At 34.8% G+C, this 10,369-nt stretch overlaps 1 long non-coding RNA gene across 1 annotated transcript; it reads right to left on the reverse strand.

Annotated features, from left to right (window-relative positions):
• Nucleotides 1-1,321: 1,321 nt before the first annotated feature.
• On the reverse strand, nucleotides 1,322-7,262 carry LOC136851184 (uncharacterized). The gene is made up of 3 exons (XR_010856798.1): nucleotides 7,051-7,262; nucleotides 2,037-2,141; nucleotides 1,322-1,526 (listed from the first exon to the last, which is right to left on the reverse strand). It is a non-coding gene; the product is annotated as an uncharacterized lncRNA (long non-coding RNA).
• Between the last annotated feature and the right edge of the window lie 3,107 nt (nucleotides 7,263-10,369).

Genomic DNA, 10,369 nt, shown 5'->3' on the forward strand with positions numbered 1-10,369 from the left:
GGCTTTAAGGTAAACTAGGGTAATCACCATAAAATGAACTTTGCCTTTTAACACAAAATATGAGCAATCTCAAGAGCAAATATCTAACAACCAAGAGGCAGTAACTGGCTACACTATAATGGCAAAGGTTACAGCACTGATTTCTACTAACCAATCAATCACTTAGTGCTGTCGCTATTGAACAGATAACGTGCCAATATTTGTATGCTAGAACCAGTATTACAAACCAATGTACAATTATACAATGGCTTCTGAATGGGAATAAAAGACCATGAATTCACAAAAAACCAGTTGAGGGCTACAACAGAGCTGGGCTGACCTACCTGTCCAATAGTATGGTTCATACACCAACTTCTTGGCATCCTTCATGAAAGACTACGAAACAAATACCAAAGATTTGTGTATTAAATTTGTCTTGCAGCTTGTAGCACTAGTTAGTGTGACTAAGGTATCTTGATGCTGGGCTTATCTACCACAAAAAAATTTTCAAGAGATGTAGGACTTCAGAATAATTTAAGACAACAGGGTTTACTGAAAACTTTCATTAAAATGATTAAGTTTTATTAAAAATATTTCAGATCTTTATATAAATCAATTTCTATGCATTCAAACTACATTATAATCAAGTTTATTTCATACCAGAATCAAACTATAAAAATATTAACCAAACAAAATATTTCAAGTACTGTACAGTGGTTTTACTAACAATGGTTTTCCTTTAGTATATCAGGCAAACTTTAAATATCGTTGCAATATGTCCGTTTAATTATTACTGTATTATAATCAAGGAACTACACTTAGGAAGGAACAGCCATAACCCTGCTGGGCGAGAGCATTGGTCCGGAAGTTCAAGAAGAATACCAGGAGGGGATATGGTGAGAAGTACTTCGGAATTAGTAAGTTTTCTTCAGACTTTAGTTGAGTTTTCTGCAGACTTAAGTTACACTAACAAAAGTTTAACCTCAAACCATGAAATGTTAGCTATCAAAGTACCCTCATTCAAACACTTATGAAAATGAACATTTGTTAAGCATTCAGATTTTCTACCACACGAACATTACATGAGAAAGTTATTGAGTAACATATGAAACTACGTGAACACTTGAAAAAAATTTCAGTACAAGATTAATTTTAATGCTAACTACTTGAGCACTAAGCATGCCTACCTTCAATGCTAAGGTCTATGAAAATTTCTTAAAACTAAAGTTCGGTTTTTGCCTAATATAAAAAAGCACTAATCTAAGCCAAAGTCCATTCTTGAAGCTTCCCTCATGTTCTTAATGCTAGGTGATTATGGGAAATTAGCAGTTATGGGTTGGAATATTTAGTGCCTCAGCGTTGACTAAAAACTTTAAGGGATAATCCCTAGATTTAAAATCTCAGAAAGATTCGTCTCAGGACCAGGTCCTAATTCCGATAAATTCGATTCAAATTCTCAAGAACATGCGTCTCAAGAAGTGACTTGTCAAAGTCAGGTGCTCACTCAAGTTTGAGTTCAGCTTCAAGATGTTGCAACAGCACAATTCCTGCAAAAGGAAAAAACCCATTTTAAAGCTGCACAATTTTTGTAAAGGGAAAAATCCCACTTCAAAGCGGCAGAGTTTTTAATATATTTCGAAAACACTAAACTTAAAAACGTGTCTTAATCCCTAAGGGCTTTGAATAATTTACTGTTATGAAAAATTACAAGTTATGAGCAAAGAAGCCTTATAAGTGATTCAGAATCTCTAAAATATTAACATCCCATACAGCAAATATTTACTTAACATATCCAATATTTGAAATAAGCTGCAAATCACTTCATGTGAAAGCTGATAGTTACCCATGTACTTTTTCTTCGAACAATGTAATTAGTTCAAACTGCAATTTTTACTTTCTATAAACTACAATTTAAAAAAACTGAAAGGATAGGTCCGGTATGTATCTCGTAATTTCCAAAGACTAACACTGGATGCCAACGAAATCGCTACAATTATCAAACTAAATAAATCAGAACAAAGAACTATAGTTCGCAACTAAATGAAACTTAATTTTACCTTAGTAGACTCCACTGCAGTTATCTTTCCACGTCTGATTATAGAATTCTGATGTCAAGTTTTATTCACTACAGCTGTCTTCTCTAATTCAAGTCGGACCTCCACCTGAAAAGTAATCTAATTTGTTGAAAGTGACCAACAATTCACATGTTAAAAGTGTACACCAGATTTCAAAGACTTGTCCGTCTTTTGTTGGCTAAAATCTTTGTCCAAAGTAGGCATTCAGACTTCCATATCACAATTCACTTTTCCCTAATCGATTTCATCCGAGTTAATTTCAAAACTGGAATTTTGACAGTTACAGTACTCTAAAAGAATGTCCAATGACTTTGGAGTTAGAACCAGAATGGACCTGGACCACTTCAAAGATCAGTGGTGTACCTGTGTCAAGTAACTTTCAATATACAAATTTTCCCTTTTCCAAAACTTGCTACAAGCAAACCCTTTCAAGTTCATAATATCCATTTAGCAGGCAGCTTACTTCACAGAAAGCTTCAAGGGTACCTTAAAAGCTCTATTCGTACACTCTCTCTTCGCACTAAAGGAAAATGCTTTTTAGCAAGAAACAAATCCTAATTACTAAGTTAAGAAAGTCTCACACATCTAAAGTTCAGACATCCACATTTCTCATGTATCCTTCTCTAACAACTTTTAAAAGTAAATTATCTCAGTTGCATAGTTCCACCTTTCTACTAAATTGCTGTTAGTCCTTTTGCTAAAATGCTCTTCAAACCTCACTGATCTTTGATCGCTCTTACAATGAAAAGGCGCACGACTTCAATTTTCTTGAACCAGTTTTTCACGCCATTTCTCAGCAGAACTGCCTTATCGTCCATTTTTTCCCTTGCAGAACTTTTGACTTTACCTTTACTTTAACAAAACATTGCCCGAGAACATCCTATCTATTCACAGAACTTTTGGATAAGATGGCCCACACTTAACTACAATCAGTCTAGTGCAGGGTTTCTTGCAATTACTCTGAAGAAAATGGACGATCACTTCCTCAAAAACTGAGCCTTGACCCTAGTGCTTTACCTGATCAATTATAAACAAAAACATTGACCAGTCAGAACATCCATCTGTTATATATATCCATGTTCAAATACACCCTGAGGTGCCTGAACGCTATTGGATACGAACACTATAGGATTAACATTACCCACCTACCCATAAAAACTATAGGATTTTAAGGTTAAGCAATTAACATCTACCCATAAGTAAAAACTGCGAAGAAGCTTCTCCTGCGCAATCGATTTTTCTGTACAGCGTATAATTCTATATGAAACTCCCCGCCACGGCCCATTCAACTTTCAGCCACAACCCTTTGGTGGCCCATGTCACCTATAGCAGTGCCAGACGCACGATCATGGTTCACTTTAACTGAGGCTAGAGGGCTGCAATTTGGATGATTGGAGGGTGGATGGTCAACATACCAATATGCAGCCCTCTAGCCTCAGCAGTTTTTAAGATCTGATGTCGGACGGACAGAGCCGGCACAACAGTTTCCTTTTACAGAAAAAAACGGTTACTGAAGCATCTACTCCCTCCAATATTTCTTCACTGTCCCCTGAGTCACCCGCTGTGCTTTTCCTGGCCTCATCCGTCACTTCATTCTATCAATGCTCAAAGTTCTAACTATTCAACCCAACATTTTCCATCTGCTGTTCACAAAAATCTCTCCAAAAATCTTGAGACTAACCGATTATGGATACCTCAACTTAGCCCATTTCAGTACATTCTAACAACTAAAATTTAAATTTATTTTTTTGTCTCCAAAAAAATCTCATGATCTAGTCGTTACCTACACCCAGCCCTTGTTGTACAAGTAAGTGAACTATCACAAAGTAAAAGTCACTGGTCACTTACCCTTTTACCTTCTGGGCTGAAGGAAGTCTCCAATAAACTACCTCCGGCTTTTTACCCGCAAGGCTAGAAATTTTTTAGCAGCAGCCCATAGTGAAAGCCAAAAGTTAAAAATTATACCATAATTTCTCAACAGCGAGGAGAGGAGCAATTTAAGGCTGCCGGGTTCCACGGAAATTTTACAATTACTTACATACACTACTGTACAATTCCTCTTCTCAGTGAACATATGTTTAATCTAGGCAAAAATTCTGCCATTTATGTACAAACTTTCGACAGGCTGGTAAAAGTGTAAATTTAATTTATCATGTACCTTAAAAAAATCCCTAAAAGAACGATCATTACAGACCTATTTCCTTCAATTAAGGCCAGGTGGTAGTTTGTCCTATAGCATTGCCACACGCACAATCATGGCTAACTAACCTTGAATAAGAACTAAGGCTAGAGGGCTGCAATTTGGTATGTTTGATTGGAGGGTGGATGATCAACATACCAATTTGCAGCCCTCTAGCCTCAGTAGTTTCTCAGATCTGAGGGCCGACGGACAAGTCGCCATCTCAATAGTTTTCTTTTACAGAAAATTAAAACTGGTTATTGAAATATTAAAATAGTGTAAATTTAATCTAACATGCATCTTAAAAAAATCCCTAAAAGGACGATCACTAATGACCTATTGCCTTCAATTATGTTAAATCTCAGATTCAGTTCATTGATCCAAAAATTTAAGGGCGCTAATTTCGTTAGCTAACATTGTTAGGCATCCTAAGTGGCTAAATTATTTGAACATTCTTACTACCACGAACTCAATCTGAAAATTACATTATGTAAAGATTGTCTTAAATCAACACATGAAGAAAAAAACTAATATTGACCTTAAATGCCAGTTCTCGATAGAGTTTTTGATATAAAGTCTTAATACCCATAAAACGGAGTGCATAAGTAACTTCACTGAAAATTCACTCAAGATATGTCCGCTGAATGGTTACCAACTTAGACTGCGCAATTATATTTAACTAGACCCAGTCAGTGCAAGTAAGGATGAATGAATAACAACAACATCTTTTCATCTAAAAATGTGGTTACGTGGACTAAGCTAAACCTAACAAGTAAGGTCATTTGGAACTCGGGCAGGTAGATCTAAGCCGGCTGTCCGTGGTAAGCTAGGCTATGGCAGTTTACATTTTTCTATAAAACTTTACCTGCTGAACAAGAATTTAAAGTACCAATTTGGTGGTCAAATGTAATTAAGCTGTAAGTTGCCTTAGAACTGTAGCAGACGGTAAAGGGGATCCGTTGGGAATAGTCTTGGGTGGGGTAAAACCCTTTAGAGAATAGCTAACAGTAAGGGGGACCTGTTGGGAATTCGGGGTTTTGGGTGGGGTAAATAACTTTGGAAAAGGTTTGGGTACCTTATTGTATTTCCTGTTATATAGGTCATTGGGAACACTAAAAAGATTAAAAAAGGCGAATAAAAGGAGAGCATGAGCCATTCCAAAGGCACTTTTCATTCATTACTAGTACTGCCAATTCTAAGCCTTAGCACGCATGGGCTAGCTTCCGATTCACCAATCAGCAGCTGCTGGTTTTCTGCACTTAATGAAAGCTGCAAGACACTGGCAATTGATGAATTTGAAGTTTCCCTATTTTATTTTTCTTGAACAAGAATATTACCTCTTGCCAGAGCATATGAGCTGAACAGGAATAAGTGCAGATAAGGTGCACAACGCCGTTCTGCCACAGCCACCTATAGAGGCCACCCAAGTTGAAAGCAGAAACTTTTTTTGTTTCCTGTTTACAAAAGCTTCGAATAATGTGCAGTGGAGCTAGACACTGGCAACTATATTTTACTTGCTTTACAAGAGTAAGGTAATATTTTGGCAGTGGGCTGCTGCTAAACTAATTTACCCTTGAGCTGTGTGCGACCCACTAGTACAGACGTAGTTTTCAAGGGTCAATTACATTTTAGTTACAGCTGACCGCCAAAATATTTTAAATTCTTGTTCGGCAGGTAAAATATCAGGAAAATTGCCATGGGCTAGCTCATCGTGGACAGCCGGCTAAGAATTACCCTCGGTCGTTGCTTAGCCTTCGGGTAAACAGCCTGAATAAACACCTGTATTTGTTGTCCCGCCCCAAAACTCAACAGTTTTCCCACAAAATATTCGGATTTAAGGATATGTACCAAATTTGCTACAAGAATGTCAAACTTTGAAAACGCCCACTAAAACACTTCTATTGCAATCACAGTTTAAAGAAAAATTTACCTACATCTGCATAAAATCTGATAACGCCCACTAAAACTACATTTTCAACTCTAGTGCAATCACTGTTTAAAAAATTTACCTAAAATTACAGAAACTGATAGGTCATGTTACAATTGGGTTCAAACTTTTGGCTAAAGGACCTGGTTCCCTGGGTTAAGCAAGGGTAGGTTTAGATTAGAAAGTACCCCTCCCCTGTAAATATCCTTGCTATTTTGGCAGGCTTTAAACATTTCTTGCAAATTATTACCTTAACGATGATCAGCATGTTCTTTACGAATTCCGTGATATCTACTTTCCCTACCAACCTGTTTAGGCCACTGCACTATGCCATCACCCAAATTCACTCATTAAGAATCCCCATAACCTTGGAGACCTGGGCTGGGAGAAAATTATTTCCACCACTAATAGTTAACTTTGAGACAATATATCCAGTCTAATATAGCCAGCTTTAATCTATGAAAATCATCAGAGCTACCAAATAACTGCTATTCATTATATCCACAAAACTAAAATGCCAGTTTGATCTACCATAGCACTGGCAAATATGTAATTCACATTACTGGCAACCTCACAACCTTGTTTAACCTTAAAACTTGTCTCGTGTAAAAAAAATTTAATACCCAACTGAGCTCAAGTCAAACAATTCTCCTATGCACTAATTCGCAGGCTAAAAATTATTTAAACCACCAATAAAGCAAAACATTTCTTCCCGCAAAAAATGAACGATAAACCTTTAATATTGACTAAAAACACTATGGGTACCACAAATAAGAAAAACCTTGATACCTGCCAAAAACACACTGATTACATTAGAAAAATAATCCTCGATGTCCACCAAAAACACAATAACCTAAAGATGAAAAATTCACCATGAGAAGCTTCCTTACCTTACTCGACTTCCAACAGACAACAGTCAACAACCATCAACCTCAAAGACTGAGGACAGAAAGACAGAATGACCCAGCATTGGCAAAGACCAGCAAAGAACACGATCTCAAAGTGCAAACCAAGGCGACTCTAAAGAACACAGATCTCAACCAAGTCCATAGATGATGACGTCACGACGTACACGAGCGACATCTGTTGACAAGTTGAGTTACTAAACAAAAAGACAAACTTGAGAAGTTGAGAGAAAAACAGTGCATTCTCAACCAAGGACTCTAGAGAACACTATCTCAATGTCAATAGATGTGACGTCACGACGTACACGAGCGACATCTGTTGACAAGTTGAGTTACTAAACAAAAAGACAAACTTGAGAAGTTGAGGGAAAAAACAGTGCATTCTCAACCAAGGACTCTAGAGAACACTATCTCAATGTCAATAGATGTGACGTCACGACGTACACGAGCGACATCTGTTGACAAGTTAAGTTACTAAACAAAAAGACATAGAGAAAAACAGTACATTCTCAGCCAAGGACTCTAGAGAATGTGATCTCACTGTCAACAGCCGTGACGTCACGCCGTACACGAGCGACATCTGTTGACAAGTTAAGTTACTAAACAAAAAGACAAACTTGAGAGAAAAACAGTACATTCTCAACCAAGGACTCTAGAGAACGTGAGCTCACTGTCAACAGCCGTGACGTCACGCCGTACACAAGCGACATCTGTTGATAAGTTGAGTTACTAAACAAAAAGACAAACTTGAGAGAAAAGCAGAAAGCAATATGTAGAACTGACCTCTTGCTTTTGTAAAATGATGGAAAGGGTAATACGAAACAGGTTAGATTATAAAATTGGAGGTTTATTCTCTGAAAATTTATATGGTTTTATTAAAGGTAAATCGACTGCTGACTGTATTATAAAAGTATTAGGTAACAATAAATCCAACTATAGGTTGTTTGTAGATTTACAGAATGCTTTTGATAAAGCAAATAAAAACATTATATTGGAAGAATTAGTTAATAAAGGAATATCAGGAAATTTGTTAAAGTGGATAAAAGACTATTTGGCTGATAGAAAAGGTAAAGTGATTTTCCAGGGGTTGAATCTGATGTTTTTGATATGCTTAGGTACTCCTCAAGGTGTGTTAAGTCCTATACTATTTAATGTCTTAATGGATAGAATTGCAAGGTTTAATTTTGGAAATGATGTACAAACTATTATTTATACTGATGATATTGTTATTCAGTGTCATTACTTTTCTACTATGCAAATATAGTTAATCAGATTCAAGAGTTATGTATTAATTCTGGTTTAATAATTAATATTAATAAAAGTAAATATCAGTCAAGAATAGAATGTAAAACAGATTTAGTTGTGAATAATCTTAAACTGCAAAAGGTACAATCTTATAAATATTTAGGTTTTAATATTGATTTAAATATAATTATGAACATATAGACTATGTAAAAATTTGTGTATTAGTAGACTTAAACCTTTAAGAGTATTGGCAAATTGTGGAAAGGAATTGGTATCCCATTGTTAAGAATGATATATTTGACAACCATACAGTCAATTATTGATTATTCTGCTCCACTTCTGGCGTTGTTTCCTAACAAAAAGATAAGGCAATTGGAACTCATTCAAAATGAGGCATTAAGGGTTGTCTTGGGTTGTCCAAACAACAACTCGTATTGAAGTAATGAGAATGGGAAACAAATATGCCCAGTGTGTGTGATAGAATAAAAGAAATAACAATGATGTGTGTAATGAGAATGATTAGGAGAGGTGAAAAGTACTTTCACAATATATATTATGGAATTGATAAATAAAAAATCAATGTATATACCAAAAAGTTACTTCAAAATCTGAAGGAGTACAATTTGACTCCGTTTTGTGACTTATTTGAAGAAAAAATATCTATATGTCCTTAGAGTTTAAAATGTATAAATATAGATATAGAAAATCTGGATTATAAAAAGAGAGAGTATGATACTATTGAATTAAAATATTATTTTTTAGAAAAAATTAATAAATGTAAAAAGATGAATTCTGTTCATATGTATTGTGATGGATCGGTTAGCGAGCATGGAGCTGGGTGTGGATTTATAAATTGTGTTTATGATGAAAATGGAAAATGTGAGTTAAAAAAAGAAAGTTTTAAAATAGAAGGAACAAATTGTAGCACTGTTTCTGAATTATGTGCAATATATGAATTAAAAGCAGTTTCTGATATTAGGAAAGATATTTTTATTTTTGTAGACAGTCAAAGTGCATTAAAATCATTGAAGGCTAAAGAACCTCGTTATGAATCTGTTGTAAATAAATGTAGAAATTTGGTTTATAATATTCATTTAAATAATAATAAAGTTGAATTTATATGGATACCTTCCCATGTAAATATATATTATAATGATATTGCAGATAATTTAGCTAAACAGGGGGCAGAAAAATATGAAAGTGATATTTTTGAATTAATAAGTCTTAATAATATTAAAAGTCATATAAGATCAGTTAGAAATCAAAATGAGATATTAACTAATAAGCTATTACTGGAAAAGGGAAGTAGTTGTTTATATCATTATTTGAACATTTCTGAAGGAACAAATGTAACTTATGGAAAACGATCTGCTTTGTTTGACAGTTGGGTTATGAGTCTTAGATTGGGATATAAAGTATTATTGGGAATTTAATAAAGACAAAAATGTACCTTAAAATTTTGTAAACAAGCCAAAGTCATAAGTTGTATCATTACATTGTGGAATGTAAAGAATTTGATGGAATCAGAAATGATTCCATTGCAGATCTGTATGAACAAATATGTTTTGTAATTAATAATAATAAAATAACTGATTTTATTAAAAAAATGTAAGGGAAACCATATTGTATTTTAAAATAGAATAACTGTTATTGGGAAAGGGAAGATATAGGAACACTATACTTCCCTTTTGATGTAAATTATCAATAAAATTTTTGAATTTGAATTTGAATTTGAATGCATTCTCAACCAAGGACTCTAGAGAACACGATCTCACTGTCAACAGCCGTGACGTCACGCCGTACACGAGCGACGTTTGTTGACAAGTTGAGTTACTATAAAAAAAGATAAACTTGGGAGAAAAACAATGAACTCTCGTAAAATAAACAGTCTCGATGTTTGAGTTTATTTTTCTCCTTAGGTCTTAATATCTTTAAAATAAAGTCCATAAATAAGTTTGGCGAAAGTAAATTCATGGATAATAGTTACTAAAAATACTAAAAAACCTGAAATGAAAACAGTGCATTCTCGTACTTTAAATTTTGACTACACAAAGCGCAA

Source organism: Macrobrachium rosenbergii, chromosome 23 (assembly GCF_040412425.1).
Source record: "Macrobrachium rosenbergii isolate ZJJX-2024 chromosome 23, ASM4041242v1, whole genome shotgun sequence".
Lineage (NCBI taxonomy): Eukaryota > Metazoa > Arthropoda > Malacostraca > Decapoda > Palaemonidae > Macrobrachium > Macrobrachium rosenbergii.